This window comes from Triturus cristatus, chromosome 3_1, assembly GCF_964204655.1.
Source record: "Triturus cristatus chromosome 3_1, aTriCri1.1, whole genome shotgun sequence".
Classification (NCBI taxonomy): domain Eukaryota; kingdom Metazoa; phylum Chordata; class Amphibia; order Caudata; family Salamandridae; genus Triturus; species Triturus cristatus.
This window is the reverse complement of record NC_140583.1, coordinates 96,220,032-96,238,587: the sequence shown is the minus strand read 5'-3', so window position 1 is coordinate 96,238,587 and position 18,556 is coordinate 96,220,032.

Sequence of the window (18,556 nt, the reverse complement as noted above, 5' to 3'; positions counted from 1 at the left end):
AACTGACCCCAGAGAGAATTCAGGCCATTGCACAATTGAGCGTGCCAAGAACACAGAGAGAAGTGCGCGCTTTCTTGGGTATTACTTCATACTGTAGGCAGCGGATCCCGAGTTTTTCCTTGCTGGCAAAACCTTTGATAGCATTGACATGTAAAGATACACCGAATCCCGTCCCATGGTCTGAAGAGTGTCAGAAAAGTTTTTCGGAATTGCGTAAGGCATTGTGTTCGGCTCCTGTGTTGGGTACCCCCGACTACAGTAAACCTTTTACATTGTATGTTCACGAGAAAGAAGGTTGTGCGTTGTCAGTGCTGACACAGTCTTTTGGAGACAGACAGCGTCCGTGCGCGTATTTTTCGTCGACTTTGGATCCAGTAGCTAAGGCATTGCCAAGTTGCTTGAGAGCCACAGCGGCAGCAGGTGTGTCTATTCGACAGTCTGCTGGGTTAGTAATGAATAACACGTTGATTGTAATGGTTCCACATGCAGTGGAAACATTGTTAAACAGGACCAAGACACAGCACTTAACTAGTGCTCGATTGTCAGGGTACGAGTTGACACTGCTAGCGAGTCATGTGCACATAAAGAGGTGCAATACGTTGAATCCAGCTACATTACTACCGATTTCAACAGACACGGATGAGATTGAACAGCATGATTGCCTGTTTAGAACAGAAAAAGAAACAAAAGGGAGAGTGGATCTTAAAGATACTCCCCTGGTTGAGTGTGATGGTACCTTATGGGTGGATGGTTCGTGTTTCAAGCTTCCGAATGGTGATACGACTGCTGCATATGCTATCACAACTTTGCACACGATTGTTGAAACTGCTCGTATACCACATAATTCGGCTCAAGCAGCGGAATTAATTGCACTTACAAGGGCATTCGTGTTGTCGAAAGGTATGAAAGTGAATATATATACTGACAGTCAGTATGCCTTTGGCGTGGCCCACAGTTTTGGGCGCTTGTGGAAAGAACGTAGGTTCCTGACTTCGCATGGAACTAAGATTCAGAATGGTCAGTTGGTGAATGATCTCCTTGAATCACTGACCTTACCGTTACAAGTTGCGATTGTGAAATGCAGTGCACACAAGAAGGTTATTGATGATGTTGGTCGTGGTAATGCATTTGCTGACGAAATCGCGAAAGAAACAGCAAAAGATGTGACGAATCGAATGTATGTTGCAGGCCCTGCAAGATGGGTTGGTGATGTTGGAATGTGTGAAGACACGATAGAGAGTGTGAAGTCTATTCAAGCTGAAGCTTCAGAGAAAGAGTTGAATGTGTGGAAGGAAAATAAGGGTAAATTGGATGAAAATGGTTGTTGGGTTGATTTGTCAGAACACCGACGATGGTTGTTACCTGATGCATATGTGCTTGCAGTGGTGACAATGGCTCATGGTATGGCCCATATTAGTGTGAAAGGGATTTGTAAGTTGTTAGCTCCGGTATGGCAGAATGCTGGAATTCCCAAGTGTGCAGAGAATGTGGTCAAAAATTGCATGGTATGTTTGAAATACAATCCTGGTAGAGGAACCCCAACTCCAGCTGGTCATTTTGCGCCTCTAACGTATCCATTCGAGGTTTTGCAGCTAGATTTTATCCACATGGAAAGGTGCAACAATTTGAAATATGTACTTTTTGTTGTTTGGGCTTTTTCAAGGTGGATAGAAGCATATCCTCTAAAAGACAATACTGCGTTATCCACAGCTAAAGCCCTTGTCAAAGAATTCTTCCCTAGGTTTGGAATGCCGAGAATGGTCTGGAGTGATAACGGGAGTGAATTTGTGGGTCGAGTGATGAAGAATGTATGTGAGGGATTAGGTATTAAGCAAAAATTCCACGCTGCAAATCACCCCCAATCAGCTGGACTAGTAGAATGCTACAACGGCACTTTGAAACTTAAGTTGGCTAAGATTCAGGCGAGCTCCGGTCTTAAATGGCCTGACGCGCTGCCCTTAGCACTCCTATCAACAAGAATGACTGTGCATTCACGAGTGGGACTTAGTCCGTATGAGATTGTGTTTGGCCGTCCGGCCAATATATGGGGTGTGCCAAGACCGACAAAAATCAGCGAAATTGAACATCCAGTACTGCTTGATTATCTGTATGAATTGACGGCTAAATTGCGTGTCTTACACCAACAGTTCCACGATACTCTGCCTCAGGTCTCTGAAGCTCCAGGACATCCTATCAATCCTGGATCGTGGCTGCTGGTCAAAAATTTCAAAAGAACGAAAAATTATGAGCCCCGTTGGGCCGGCCCCCATCTCGTCCTTCTCTCGACAAGATCAGCTGTTCGAGTGAAAGGGAAAAAGAACTGGATTCACGGCGTACATTGTAAGAGGGTCCCTTTGCCTCTACCGTACGACCGGTGGGTCCAGGAGGGTATCGCTGATTCTGAGACTGACACTCTGCCCTGTTTCGTGCCATTAATGATGCACGCGTGATAGGAGCAAGCTCTGAGCAGGAAAGCGATGCCATTTTGCAAGAGGCTGTGCCACCATCAATCCGATTGAACACTACAGAGCCTGAACTCTTGTTTCAAGACCAGACAGTACCTGGGAGAAATCACTACAATCTGAGGCCAAGGACTATGGACAAATACAATTCTTATCCTTTCCCTCGCTATTTTTAATAATTTTTGGGGAGTGCAGCTCTCTCTTTTCTGAGAAACTTGCTTATTTTTCGCCTTTTCGAACCGCCATCCGGGTTCAGCTGCAGGGTCGCGGTTGCCCAAGTCTTTGGAGTGCAACTGAAGACGTTAGGTCGACAGTTCTGGTCGGTCTAGGGAGTTGCCCTGGACTGACAGAAGCATTTCCTCAGCATAGAACACCCTACCACCGCGAGCAGCACTTAGAGAGGATGGAGTTTTTCGAGAATGAGAGACCTGCTAAACCAATGAACTGCAAAAGCAGAATATGTACAGTAATGACAAGAAAACGATTTCTGATGTTATGTATTTCCATCTTACTGAGTGTAATGACGATTTTCATAGGATATGTTTTATTCTCTTTCCAAGTAACATTTGCACCAACTGTACAGTCCATTCCTCCTCTTACTGTTTCTTCGCATTCCTTTCATCCTTTGCCTGAACACGAGTCCGCTAGAAGGTTGGAGTTTGCCAATAATTCATTCATTCAACTCCTGCACCAGCACCAACTAGTTATGAATACAACAAATTGCTGGGTGTGTGGTTTGATGCCACATACCATTAATAAGGGTATCCCATATCTAGTGCTGCCGTTTAGCTATAATGGGTCATCATGGGCATTCCAGACTATGTTTCTTTTTGCACTTGAGACCTACTCCCCGTGACCACCGCGTTCCACTAGACCTAGCACGAACAATAAGGCCTTGATGAAAGGAGTTGCTGATATGAGCAGAGATATCGATGCATATTCATCTATTCCCAAGGATGAGTTGCGAGCTTATGTAGGTTGGAACGCGACGGGGTATAGCATTAGTCTGGGCGAAAAACAGCGTAAAAGTTCATACCCAATTTGGGTCGTACCACACATAGGTCGGTTCTGTTTGCAAGGCAATGGTCAGAATCCAAGAGCTCAACTAGGGAAGAGTGCCTGTACTGAAACGTACATGTTTCCATCACAGTTTTCCCCTGCGTTTCTGGCTGCCTAGGGTACATACTTTGTGTGCAACGACCGAGCATATACATGGTTGCCCCCTGATTTCTCGGGCACATGTTATGTTGCAAATTTGCTACCGCCAACATTTACTGCCGCCTCTGATTATCACAAGACAAGAGTTGTGCGAGGCATTGCTAGTCAGGAAGATACTGCTGGTCAGGAAGCGGGGGACTTCTTCATGGGTTTCCTGCCGTTTTGGGGACCAATGGTCAATAGTAGGAACCTGAGACAACTGACTCGTGTAGTTGAATCCACTGTTAATGTAACGGCCGGTGCCCTTGGTAACTTGACAGCTGAGCTCCAAGCGGATCGCCTCATGACGTTGCAGAACCGTATGGTTCTAGATGTCATACTTGCAGACCGTGGTGGGGTATGTAATGTTATCCAATCAAGTTGTTGTATTTTCATACCAGATAACACCCCGACAGTCTATCAAGCCATCTCCAAACTGCATAAGATCTCCGAATCCATTCACGTGAATAAAGGAGATTGGTCGATGATGGGGTGGTTCTGGGGACTGATATCAGCTTGGGGATGGAAGATTCTAATAATCACTGGGACGATCTTAGCCATTCTTTTCCTGTTCTGTCTATGTATGCAGTGTGCTCCTGTAATGTGTAGCCTCTGTGTTACATCATGTGTAAGGAGACCTGTATCAAGGGACGAGCTAAGCAATAGAATGATGCTACAGCAACATCTCCATGACTTTATGACTGTAGACCTGGACTCTGATTAGTATAGTTATTGCCTATGTAAGGGCAAAAGGAGGGTCTGTGGTACTGTAACTTTCGGAACCATGTCGGAGGCATGGTCCTACCCTGCGTATTTTAGTATCAGCGAACCGCAAATGACTAATGCGGTATGTATGAGTGTTTTCGTCATGTTTTACCGATGAATTCACCGGGTATACGATACTGCATATCGAACCCTCGGGTGCCATATTAGAACAGTAACCATTCTATGGTTGCCCTCACATAGGCTACGCTTTTAGGCCATGCCTAGGCCTAAAAGACACACACACCTTCTATGCCCTCTTTGTGACCTGTGCACACTGACTCCGCTGCCCGAGGTCAGTCCTGTCCGGCCGGTTCCTCTTGCAGCGGCCAAATGGGATTAGCATCAGGGCGCGACACATCATAAAGTCATTCATCCCACACGAACCCTGACTAATCTCTTTCACACCTGACTCTGTTTCCTACTTTATGGCTTGCTTTACGAGGAGGAGGTGCCCGTTTTATTGGGGTCTGCTGATATCTGATGAGGGTTCTGAGCCTCGCTGGGTAAATAATTGTGGGCTGACCGAGCTGAAATGTGGGATTATCATCATGACTTGGCTGTTCCTTTGAAGCGAAAATATGTGAATGACCACTTGTAAAATAGGGGCGGTGTTGCCCAGAGCGTAATATTTTGTATATAAGAAAAGACTGGTTTTTGGACAGGAGCAGTCTCCTGAGAACATACACCGTGCTGTACTTCTCGGATACCTGTGATTGGTCTGCAGCCAATAAACTCGATCTTTGACTTCACCTAGAAGACTCTGTGTTTCTGTGGTCTGAGACAGGAAGAACTCGAAGTCTTCGGGTGTGTTCCCTGGCACCGCTGGGTTGGTTCTGAAAAACCCAGTACTTCACACTCACCCTCAACCGCTCCATTCCAGGTCTCTCCGCTGCCAGGGATGCTATGCATTCTCTAGCTAGATCACAAGGGGTAGTCACGTGTGTGAATCTTCAGCATACTGTTCCCAACACTGTCTAAAAGTACCCTTGAGAGGATGTGGCGCAGCGGCCAGAGCGGCAGACGCTCAATGGGGCATATTATCAAGCACGGCGCTAAAATTATCGCAGCTTTAGCAGCAGAAAACTGCCCTGGAGAATTCCCATAGAAGCCCATGTTGACACCAGAACATGGGCTTCTATGGGAATTCTCTGCGGCATATTATCAAGCCCATTATCGCCGCTTTAGCGGCAGTTTTCTGCCGCTAAAGCAGCGATAATTTTAACGCCGTTTCTTGATAATATGCCCCGTGGATCTGGGCAAATCACGTAATCTCCCTGTGCCCATGGACAGAGCCTAGATACCCTCACGGGTGATAAGCCGCGCTGTGTAGATCTACACATTTTAAAATAAATATGTACCCACCATGGCGTAGCTTGCTACACATGTAGGTAAACGCTTCAGTGTGGTAAGCACTATATACATACAGCAATAACACTGACCCTCAAACAATATACCTTTGTTTGGTAGTCAGTCTGAGGGCTACACTTTTCACAACGAAATCATTGCTAAATGTTTCCTGTTCAAATATTTATAAGAAAGTGAACTCGCCGTTCTTCTCCTCTCTGCACTTTACTCTCGAGAGTGCCTCGCTGTTCCAATTGTGCAAAACCACTCTACCTCAACTAACAGCCATCTTGCGTGCCTCAGCTTCTTACTGTCAGTACTTGGCCACCTAACTAATTAAGGGGCATATTATCAAGCCAGGCGCTAAAATTATCGCCGCTTTAGAGGCAGAAAACTGCCGCTAAAACGGCGATAATGGGCATGATAATATGCTCTGTGGAATTCCAATTGAAGCCCATGTTAGATGCCCTTCACATTCCATAGAGCATATTATCAAGCCCATTATCGCCGTTTTAGCAGGAGTTTTCTGCCGCTAAAGCGGCGATAATTTTAGTGCCTGGCTTGATAATATGCCCCTTACTCCAATACAAGTGCTTTCACTCACTCTCGGTTCCTGAAACAAAAGCATCTTCGAACTTGTGTGCACCTGTAAGGAGCCAGCGCGCCGGGCTGCGCCCACCAATGCCATCTGCAAAGGTGAACAGGGTTTCACAAATGGTATCTTCCGCTTACCTGTGGGAGCCTGGCCCAAGCAGCACGGCTGCACCCCAGGGGGAAGTGAGTGCATGCGGGCCACGTCACAATGCACTCAACAGCACAATGAACAAGAATGATTTCAAAATAGAGAACAAGTGAAACATTTAATGATCACTCGTGTAAAGCAATACTAAATTGTGTCAGATGATCGAGAGTTATCAATCCATAGTTAAAATAAAGACGGCAGCTGATTAGATGTCAAAACAAGAAACATTGTAGCTGGATTAAAAAAACAAAAAACAACCAAGCATTGCACATCATGATCGAATTCATGTTTACATTGGCATTTGTACTTGCAGAGCTCGAGCCTGCTGCCAGAACTCTGCTGAGGAAGGATTTAGACAGCTGACTGGAAGTGTTCGGTAGAGGCCGTTGTAGTGTCCATGCATGGACACGTTCTAGTGTTCCAGACCCCTGTACTACACTGTACACCCACCCACCACCGACGTCACTGTGTCTGGTGACGCGGTCAATAAAAAGGCCGAGCGCACGTGCTCGTGGCCATTACCCACTACCCTAACTATGTGTGCAGCGTCAATCATTATATCCAGCATGCGGGCCTAGGGCCCAACATCACAGCCGTCACCAAAGCCATTTACCTGTGCTGGAGGCTTCCAAAGTAAGAAATGTCTGGAGAATGGATTCCGCTGGTGAGTCGAACCCGCGTCTGTGGCAGCCCAGTCGGGTCCGAAAATTGGTTTGAATCCTTGCCACATCTTTAGGCCTTTCGAGGGCTAAAGATGATCTGAACTTGACAAAAAGTGTAAAAGGTGTTTTTAAATTGTGACAGACCAAGCCAATGACAACTTGATAAACACTTCTAGGTGCTTCCTCTCAGCAGGCGGGCTGCTAATGCTCTCCCCAGCAGCTTCAAGGCATCAGGAAGTATTAGAGCCGGGCTCGTTTTCGGATGATCAGTGAAGAGTGTTTCACAGTCGCCGATTGGACGCCAGTTAGAAGGGCAAACGGGGAGCTTGTGCCTTGGTCATTGGCAGCCCCATGGAAATGCTGCTTGGAAGTATAGGCCTGCCTGCAGCTGCGGCCAGTGTGTGATAGAATGGTGAGGTGGGCGAGGGGGACTGGGGACAGACGAGGGATGACGAGACAAATAAACACTTCCCTGCCGCATCACCTCTGTGAGTTCCTCTCCACTGCAGCAGTGTCAGGAGCCGGTGCTCCCGACGCTGCTTTTATGCTGCTAAGAGCGCGTCAGGATTGGCCTGAGCGCCGATGATTTGCGCTCTCAGTTAGACTGCGAGCCTGTGCGCTGCGCTCTGAAACCAGGCAATGCACCTCAGTTTGGAGAGAGCTTCAGTGCGCATGACGGTGTGCCCATCCTGTGACTTCCGGCCAGACCGTCAAGCACACTAAATAGCAGTGCAACCACTCCTTCACCAGGCTGTCACCCCCATGCCCCACCCCCAAGCCTCAGCTCCAAGAGCAAACATAAAACGATAATAAAATAAACAGTGGTTTATTATAGTTTTATTTTTTATTTTTTGGGCTGTTGGCAGGTGTGGCGACGCTCCTCTGCAGTAGCGAAGGCCCGCCGCTGCCTCCCTGCTAGGCTCTTCGCTGCGGCGCAAGTTCTGCCGCAGCGCTCCCGCAGTGCTGACATTCCGATCGCGGGCGTGGTCATGACGTCTCCCAGCCCTCGTCCGTACACGCCCATCGTGACTCATGGCGGCCGGGAGACGTCATGAGCACCGAAGAGGCTAGAGTATGGGAATGTGATTTCATGCTCCTGTTTGGAAATGTTTGTTTTCTGTTTTACAACTCTCCTCTGTTGTTCCCCCAGTGAGGATTAGACAGTTCTAGCAGGCATCAGATACATTTAGCAGGCTCTGGCTTCCAGCTGGCCGGGGGACTGCTTTATCTTGGTGAGTTGCACAGGAGACTTCCTGGCTTCCATTGTGGGAGCCAGGAGCTCTTTTCTATTCCACTATTGTTCTGAGGACCAATGGAGCTGGTGCATGATATTTGAGGGTAAAAACTCATGGCACGGATGAGAAATTGCTATTCAGTGACCCTGAACCCGGTATCCCAGCCTGCACTCTGTTTCACTTCAGAATTACACTCTTCCTGTCCAGATAGCGGCGCGTCACTGAATGTGTCCCAGAGAGGTCTTTGTATTACAAACCTCCAATATGGCGGGGAAAGTGCAGTGGGTCAGAGCTTTTGCATTCATCAAGCTCTTCCCACCCCCTAAAGAAAAAGTAATTTTTATGAATGCTTTGCTGCCAGCACCCATGCAGTGCTGGTAGAGAGACGAACAAGCTTTGGCCTCCAGCATGAACCGAGCAGGCTGCAGTAGTAGTCATTCCAATTGCTCTCATACTTTTGTTAAATATTCACTTCTAAATTTTGACTCCCCACACAGAAAAACATTTCATATTTTCAGTCATATAACAAGAGCTTCTACCACTACAAACATACTAATTTCGTGAAATAACAATATGTTATACTTTCGTAGTGCTCGCCTAGTGCAGTTTGAGTTAGCCAGCCTTTTCAAACAGAAGCCAGATTAAGCTTTATTTTCCTGAGGAGACACCTGTTCTGAATTTTGGTCTATTAATAACTCGATCACCTTTGCATGCAGTGTTTCAGAGATGACTTTGTGTGACAATTCTTGGCCAGCCATTTAGCATGTCAAATTGTGGCAAGCCTTTCTTGTGTTACAGTGGCTACTCTGAAAGCCAACACAGGTGCCGGGCTTGTGCAGCAGGCTTCAGAAACAACACAGTCAAAACACACAGCAAATATTCAAAATCCACGTATGAAATGAAAGCAAACCTGTGGCTAAATTTGTAAAACAGGTAGTGTACCACCTACAGACCTCTGACCATATCCTAGCCTCTCTGGTACCAACTAATGCCCACTGACCACATTTTAAAGCTCTTGTTATATCACCTTCAAACCTCAAGGTGTACGCTGTGGCCTCAACCTGCTTCTACTGTTCCAAATATGGACCTCCGATTATACTCTCCCGGTCCAGCCTCGCTAACTACAGACCTTTGATTGTGCTCTCCGGCAACATCGGTGCTTCTGATGAACTATCTACAGACCTCAGGCTGTACCCTACTGTCCCTTCCTTGCTCCAACAGACCTTTATCTGTACTCTCCAGCTTCAATCTGAATTCTACTGAATCAACTACAAACCTCTGACTGTACCTACAACCCTCTATACTCTCTGTGCAACTCCCGCTATACCGTTTTAGTCCACTCTAAAAATCAATAAACCATATCTCTCCACAACATTACACTCTCCTACAATACTCCAATCTATACCACTTCAATAAATACCACTCTGCACTCACAATATACTTCACTGGAAGCCACTACAACACTCTAATACAATATACACAACACCCTTTACACACCCAACTCTTTACCACTGTGCCACACTCTATACGACTAAACAACACCCTAAAACACTAAAAATTATACCCCACTCTAACAATGTACACCACTAAACACTACGCCGTTCCACTATACAAAACTAAACTCCCCAGATTACACTAGACGTCACTCCATAACACACCATACCACTAACCTCAAATCTACCACTATATTACACACCACTCCATATTTCCACTCTCATTTACAAACCTTCACTCAACATCCCTCTACACCAAAACCTTTAGCCATACTACATAGCAACAACATAGATATACCAAAAAACAATTGGAAATACCACCTGCACGACCTATTGGCTTTGCCAATGCCTGTTACATTTCTGTTTTATTATGGGCTTAGAGCCTGTGGTGTCTATGCATCATTTCTCAGTGCACTTATTTTACATATAAATGTTAGAATGTTACATTGTACTTGCCAAAGTATTCTATGCTTTACATGTTTGGAATATTTGGGTTAGAGGATGGAATTGCTTCTCTAGCAGTTGGAGCAGTCACCTTGAGCCCTCTTCACCTGTATCCTTGCCTATCCTTTTGGCTGCAATAAATCTACTGAAAGAGTGAAGACTCCTGGTCTATTTGAATTCCTACACAACTTTATTGAAGAGAACACTTCAATTTTGGCGACGAGGATGGGATGAACAATTTACAATTTAGTATATAGGACTACTCCTCATTCTGTATCTGGTTGTGTTCCTTTTGAGTTGATGAGAGGGAGGAAAGTGGTATCTACGCTCAATCCATTTTGGAAGCTGAATTGCTTGAATAATAAGTGAGATGTTACAGAGAATACGCTGATTGCTAAAAATCGTAGTGATGAAGCTAGTAGAAGGAGATGTGATAAACTCTCCGTGCCTGTCTCCAAGAAAGAAGTCAATTTTGTTGTTGGTGACCTGGTTCGTGTCAAGGACCCTCTGTTGTTACAAAAAGGTAAATCTAAATTCAGGGATCCTGCACGTATAATCATAATTAAAGGTAACAGTGCAAAATTAGAGAATGGTCAATGGTGGAATTTTGGTCGTTTGGCCAGAATCAATCCTGTTTATAATCCAGTGGTAAATTTTGATGAGAGTTCTCCTGAGGTCAGAAGGAGTTCAAGAATTAGGAGGATTCCAAGTAGGTATGTCCAATAAGGATTTTTGTTTACAGCTTTGTCATATGTGTAATCTTCCTTTTTCTGTTAAAAGGAGGGAGATATGTGGTGTCTATGCATCATTTCTCAGTGCACTTATTTTACATATAAATGTTAGAATGTTACATTGTACTTGCCAAAGTATTCTATGTTTTACATGTTTGGAATGTTTGGGTTAGAGGATGGAATTGCTTCTCTAGCTGTTGGAGCAGCCACCTTGAGCCCTCTTCACCTGTATCCTTGCCTATCCTTTTGGCTGCAATAAATCTATTGAAAGAGTGAAGACTCCTGGTCTATTTGAATTCCTACACAACTTTATTGAAGAGAACACTTCAGAGCCCAACCTAGTTGGCTCTACTGGCCATTAAAAGCCCACCCCATCGTTCAAGGGAGCAGGACTTTAATGGCTGGTAGAGCCCTCTAGAAGGACTCTACGGCTATTAGAACATTCCACCCCTAGAGGGCAGAATGTTCTATTTACTAAAAATAGAGGCCTCTCGGAGCCCGATAGGGGTTTAACTTGTTCAGTGCTTGCGACGGCCAACAGCCGACGCAAGCACTACCTCCCTGGTGCTGCGCACATCCGTTGGCCGATGCAGCCCCGCCCAATCTTTAATTCTCCCGCACTGCAGGAGAATTTGTGCCGCGGTTAAGGGGTTAAATCCCCTCGGGCTCCGAGAGGCCTTTGATCACAGCTGTGAACAAAACCAACATTGGAATGTTAATCTGCGGGGTTCTACCAGGCTGTAGAAGGCCGGAGCTCTCCATTGTTTTCAATGGAGTGCTCCACCTTCCAATGTTCTAATCTGTATTAGATATAATGCATTCTTTCTCTAGTTGCCATGACACTTACTGCTCAGCGTCTGTGTGTGATGTCACAATATGTTTATGTATACCTTAGGGATCATCTTGAGAGAGCAGGCTGAGCAGCAGGAGGCTGCTCGTGGTGGGGCATTGATGTGCCATTTACATGACATCTGTACCCTGTAACAGGGACTATTATCTCCTAATAAATGTCATCATAAATCCTACGTGGCCGGCCTACAAAGGATCTTTCTTTGTTTGCAACAACTTGTTAACACTGTCCTGTCATATATTGCTGCACACAAGTAACAGTTGAACACCCACATACAGCAAAGAGCAAAAGAACATTCACCAGTCAACCTTTCAAATGTTCCTTCCACAACACGGCAACAAGTGTTTCTGCACTCATAGTAACTTTTGAACTGTTTGAAGTAGAAACTACTTTTTTTGTTAAAATCTGCAAGTTATGCAGCAGATGATGGATTATTTGGTGAATGTGGCGAATCCATAATTATGCGAAAAACGCAGCAGCAGTACAATCTCATAATACTAGTGGCATTAATTATAAATACAGAGGTCAATATTCCTCAATGCACCAACTAGGGTTCAATTATGTATCGGTTCAACTTTAACACATACAGATACCTCCAGTGATGGTATTTGCTAACTAAGGTTTCATAACATAAGAAAGTGTATATATATTCAGTTAGTTTAACCTGCATTTACTTTGCAATTAAAATGAAGCTGTTTGTGCATTATTTTACACAAAGTTACCTGACGTTGAAAAAAACAAAAAACTACTTGGACAGTTTGTTCTTTTTTGTTTTGTTTTAGCCACCCTCTTTGTCCCTGCCACTCGCTGACCTCTGCCCCCATAGCACTCTGATCACAATTCTCATTCTTTTCAACACAGTTCAAGGGCTCTGTGTAAACAAATAAAGCCTGGAAATGTGGCAAGGATACAAGGCAGGGCTTCCAGGCCATTTTCATTTACATGCACATGCAGAAGCACTTGTGCCTCCCAGGGAACCCATCCACAGCCCCCCAGGTGGACGCAACCCACAGTTCGAAGGCTTCTGCATCAGATGATTATGTAGTAAAAGTTAGATCTGATTTAGAGTCACTGTAGCGTAGGGTTCAGAGCTGCAAGTGTTGTTTGTTGATGCAGGGCTTTCAGTGGCCTCATAAATCATAAGTAAACCGACGCAGCGCAATTCAAAACATCGCCTTACTCTTCACCCGGGAGGCTTTCCATGGGCATTGTGGTGGGTTTCCCCATGCAACACCCGTGGAATTTGACGCTGTCCTAGATTTACAAAGTGATACAAACCTGGGGAAGCATCAAATCTGAATGCCTTTCGAGGTGAGGCGTAATGAGGAGAAATATGTTTATTTCTCCTCGTTTTTTCCTCTTTCCATGTGTGCTGTATTCCGCAATAGTGCAAGGGTGCCTACGTAGGTGCCAGGCTGCCGAAACGGCACCAGCACAGGGAGAAAGGAGCGGTAAGCACCAAGGGGCATATTAACAAGGAACAGGGAAAATTAACGCTAAGGGCGCTTAGCGTTCATTTTTTTAACGCCGGCTATCGCTGGATAATATCACCTGGTTATCGCGTTATTAACAACGCTAACTGCCTACACGATAAAAAATCCAGCGATAGCGGTATTTCGGGAGGTTATCGCTGGTAATGCAGGGATAAAACTACAAGGATAGGGATATCCTTGTTGATAGTCCATGGTGGACTTAGCCATGTAATCCACCTCCCATTGGATTACATGGCTAAGTCTGAAAATTAGCAGACGTAAAAAAGCAGCGTTAACCGTGGTTAGCGCAGCTTTTTTTGTCTCTAACAGGGTTAGCGTTAAGCTTGATAACATTTCTCCTATTATTTTGTTCTGGAACGCCCACTTTGCATCACATTAGAGATGCAAAGGGAAGCGTGGTCAAAAAGGGTGCTAACATGCGATTTTGCATGTTAGCACCCTGTTGTAGATAGGGCGATATTTTTATCTCCACTTCTTTGGCTTTTAAAGCCAAAAAAGCAGAGATAAAGCCCTTGTTAACATGCTCCCATATTCCTTAAATAAGGTGGATTCCTACCCTTTCACTTTGGCATGGAACAGCACAGCAAGGTGCCTTGCTTCGCTGCCCTACGCCAGAATCCCATACATAGGCTCCCTTGTTTAGTTGTGTGTGTGCCCTTAATAATGCCTCTTGCAGTTTGCTCACAGTTGTAGTTGATTATTACAGAATAATGTCTTATTACACCAATGAACCTTCAGAATTCATGAAGTAGGGTGTGAGTTTTAGATCTGAAAAATGAAGCGCCTTCCAAGATGCATGTGTCATTGATTTTTTATATCTGTCCTGGATTTACATAGTCGAGCTTTAAATTGTGTTTTGTGGTGCTCTTGGGTGTCCGCATATTTCGAACTTGCGTGATTTCAAGCTCCAATGGCCGCATATGTCCAGTGAAGGAAGGATGTTCTCTGCTTCTCACACACGCCAGCGCCCCGCATCCCCATGCCCACATGCAAAGGAAGCCAACCTTGACTATTGATTATCAGCCATGGAGTCCTGAGATTGAGCAGTTTTACTGTAATGCTCTGAAGATGAACGAGAAAGCAATTAAGCGAGACATATTCAGGTTACTGCTGCACCCTGGGTCACCATGACCCCAATTCTGGAGACTTGTAATATTTGACTACTTTAACTACTATAGAATTTCATTTAGGTTTGCAAATGCTCTCGTCTGAAGACTGCTAAGGTATGAAAAAAAATGAACTCATTTTATGTTTTGCTATATGCAGAAACTTGTAATAATTTTCTACTAATGAAAGCCAAAGAGCTACCAAGCCAGTAGTATTGTCTTGAACCTGTTATTTCATCTAAATATTGGTATGCAAAGATGTGCACAGACTCTTTGCACTAGGGCACTTTGTAAATCACAATCATGAGGGGAAGACACAGAGGTACAGGCAGAGGCAGATCTCATAGAGGTAAGGCACACATGATCTGCACATTTTTGCATGTGTGAGTTTACCTGCATTAACACAATAAAGCCAGACAAGCTGACTTTACCAGTGCTTGTTTGCTTTCCTCACAGAGATGCCCTGACTGCATAAGCTATATGCACACATGAATGATGTGCTCGCTGTGCCATGTGACTCAAGCTGTATCTCCATGGTGCCCAACAGGCACAACATGCTTGTGAGTTCCTATTCTGAGAGGGCACTGCTGAGCAGTTCAGACTCGGCTGAACCTATTGGAGCACGACCATGGGGGATTTGCATACATTTAGTCCCTCTCTGTAAAGGCTTAGTGAACAAATAGAATAATTACCAGTTGTTGAGAATAACTCAAGCATTACTCTCATCACTTTTCTGTCTTTCTGTTTTTCACAAAACTGTGCTTGCTGGCATTGTCACTATCTTGCAAACAGTTGTTGTTGCACTTTTCCCCGAAATGCGGTAACAGCTGGTGTTCCTGCTATTGTGATTGGTGTTGTTGCTGCTGGAATTCTAACCGTGGAAACAGTTGTGATCAATGTTGTTGTCCCTTGTAGGAAACTACCCCTTTTGGGATGGTTACCCCCCCACCTTTTGCCCGATTCTGATGCATCTTTGACTGCGTGTGCACTGAGTTCCTGCTGACCAGGTTCCCAGTGCCTGCGTTCTTTCCCACAAGTGTACCTTAGTTTCCAAAACTGGTGCCCCTCTGGCTCACATATAAGTCCCTTGTAAAAGGTATCAGTGGTGCCAAGGGTCTTGTGACCAGAAGGGGTCTCCAAGGGCTGCAGCATGTATTGTGCCATCCGCAGAAACCCCATCAACAAACACATGCACACTGCCGCCGGCGTTTTTTGGTGCAGATAAAAGTGAAGAGTCAACCTGGCACACCACATCCCTGTGTGCCATGCCCACCAACACTGCCGGTGGCATGGAAAGTCACCCCTACAGCAGGCCTTACAGCCACATGGCAGGGTTCACTATACCGCATGTGAAGGCATAATTGCATGAGCAGATCTGCATGAGAAGATATGCCCTTAAAGTGTCTAAGCCCATTCTTAGACATTATAAGTGCACATTGAAGCTATACTGAGTACAGGGGCTAGGGGCCTGCCATTATGAGCTCCACAGCTCCATGATGGCTTCACAAAATTCCAAGGGGCATATTATCAAGGCACCGCGATAAAATTATCGCCGCTTTTAGTGTCCGTTTTTGGGCGAAAAGCGGCGATATTTTTATTGCATTATCAGCAAGGTCACGCTGTCTCGTGAATCCTTGCCTAAGCGCCCTTTCCCTCAATGCCCAGCTTTGCATCTCTAATGAGATGCAAAGTAGGCGTTCCGCACAAAAATAACGTGAGAAATGTCGCTAACCAATATTTCTCCTATCAACAAACCTCCCGCTAACTTGCATGGCGATAAGAAAAGTAGCGCTAACTGCGCTTATCGCTACTTTTCTAACGCTTGCTTTCAATCTGACTTAGCCATTATATCCGATGGAAGGTGGATATAATGGCTAAGTCTGCCCTGCCCTATCAACAACGTATCGCCAATCGTTGTGCGATTATCACTGGATTTCCGCACATTTGGCAGCTAACTCTGGAATTTTTATCGCCGCGGCGATGCACGTTGTTGATAACGCGCTAACCGGGTGATAAATTCCAGAGATAGCCGGCGATAAATATGCAAATGCTAAGCGCACTTTGCGATATTTATCACCGGCCCTTGATAATATGCCCCTGAGATTTTTGGTACCAAACATCTCAGCTTAATAAACCCACACTGATGCTGGTGTTGGATTTATTAGGAAAAGCACCTAGAGGTCACCTCAAAGGTGCCCCCTCAATACCTACCAACTTGCTAGTTTGTGCCTGACTGGTCCCCACCCGACTGCTACCTCTCAACATGTTTCTAACTCCCTGAGCTGGGAGCCTTTTGCTCTTGTGAGTCGGAAACAAAGCCTGCTCTGGGTGGAGGTGCCTCACACCTACCCCCAAGCAGGAACAGCTTAGAAAAGGCGGTGAACCTCAAAGGCTTCCCATCCTGTGTAATGCTGACCAGGACCGCACCAGCAAGTGGAGTTGCCCGCCTACCTCATCAAGCTCCACTTTTGGCTGTTGGTCATGTGGCAAAATTAGAAAGCAGAGGAGGAGTGTCCACTCTCAGCCAGGATCACCCCTAAGGTGCCCTGAGCTGAGGTCAACTCCTCTCTCCAGAATCCTCTATATTGATCTGGAGGAGACTAGGCAATAGCATTAGCGACGTGCCCCCTCTCCAAAGGGAGTGAACATACAAAGGGTGCAGTCATCTTAAAGGTAAGTAGCCTATGAATACTGTTTTCTAATTCCTGTATTTTGGGGCACTCCAGAACCTTAGTCATCAGATTCCTAATAGCCTATGAAGAGAAGGACAAAAAAGAGTGGACCTCAGCAGGACAAAGAACTCCAGTGACTGCCCTGGTTCCAGCCCTTCTAGCCTGTCTGAAAATTCAGAACTTTGCAAACTCCCAGAATTTCTCCCGCAGACCAGTGACCTCCAGATACCTGGGAGGACTGCCTGACGTCCATAAAGACTCCAACTCCCCCATAGAGAGTAGACCTGTCCAGATGAAACCATCTTTAAAGACCAAGAGCTTTGGCCTGAGGAACCGTGAAACTGCATACTGCTGCACCCTATGCCCACAGCCCGAGTCCAAGTGACTCAGTAGTTTTGCAAAGGTTCCCCAGAGATTCTGAGCAAGAGTCCATCATGGGCTGACCCCTGCCAGACTTCACATTGATTTTAAGAAAGTAGAGAGAGATCCCTTAAAAGATCAAGGGAATAGGATACTTTTACAAGTGTCAACTAGCAGTCCCTTGACTGTATATTCAAACCAATGTGATTCAAAAACATAATTTTCACACTCTCACGTTTTTAAAAAAAAATATAGCTACCATTTATTATTTGTCAAACATGTTATACATCACCATTAAAAACTCGATCTATTCTAGTCCCTACTTAACATTGATCAAAGCAGAGAAAATAATTCCAGCAATATATTCAATTTGAACAAAAACAAAGATAAAAAAGCTAAAATGTCATTTGATATTACAAATAATCAGAAAATACAGACAGAACAATTTGTTACATTACACACACCTCGTTATGAACCAGCATAACTGAGAAAACACAACAACAAAAGACAATACACTTTGTCATATATACACACATCCAAAACCAATACTGGACTTAAACCGCCTATGGGATGTTTTGGGTTCTTTATCCCTATAAGCATGTATCCGTTTCTGTGGATTGTGTGTTATCCATAAGCGTCGACGCGTTTCGATAGGCTATGTTTTATGCCACTATCTTCCTCAAGACCATAGATAGTTGTTTTCTCTCAATATTCTGTGCTTCTTTCCTGTTTACAGAAAGAAATATTGTTATAGTATTTTTTTGAAAAAAACCATATCCCCTTACTTCACATTGATGCCTGCAGCCTCTGCACGATGACCCCCCCTCCCCCCCAGAACCGTGACCTGCACGTGTAAGCAGTAACAGACGCAAAAGGGCAACACTGCACCCAGAGCTCCTGGGTGTTAAGGAGATCAGTTTACCGGTGCATCTGTAGGTTTTCTTCGCCCAGCCTCCTGGTCTGAGCCTCTAGCCTTTTTCCAAAACAAGGTTTCCCATTG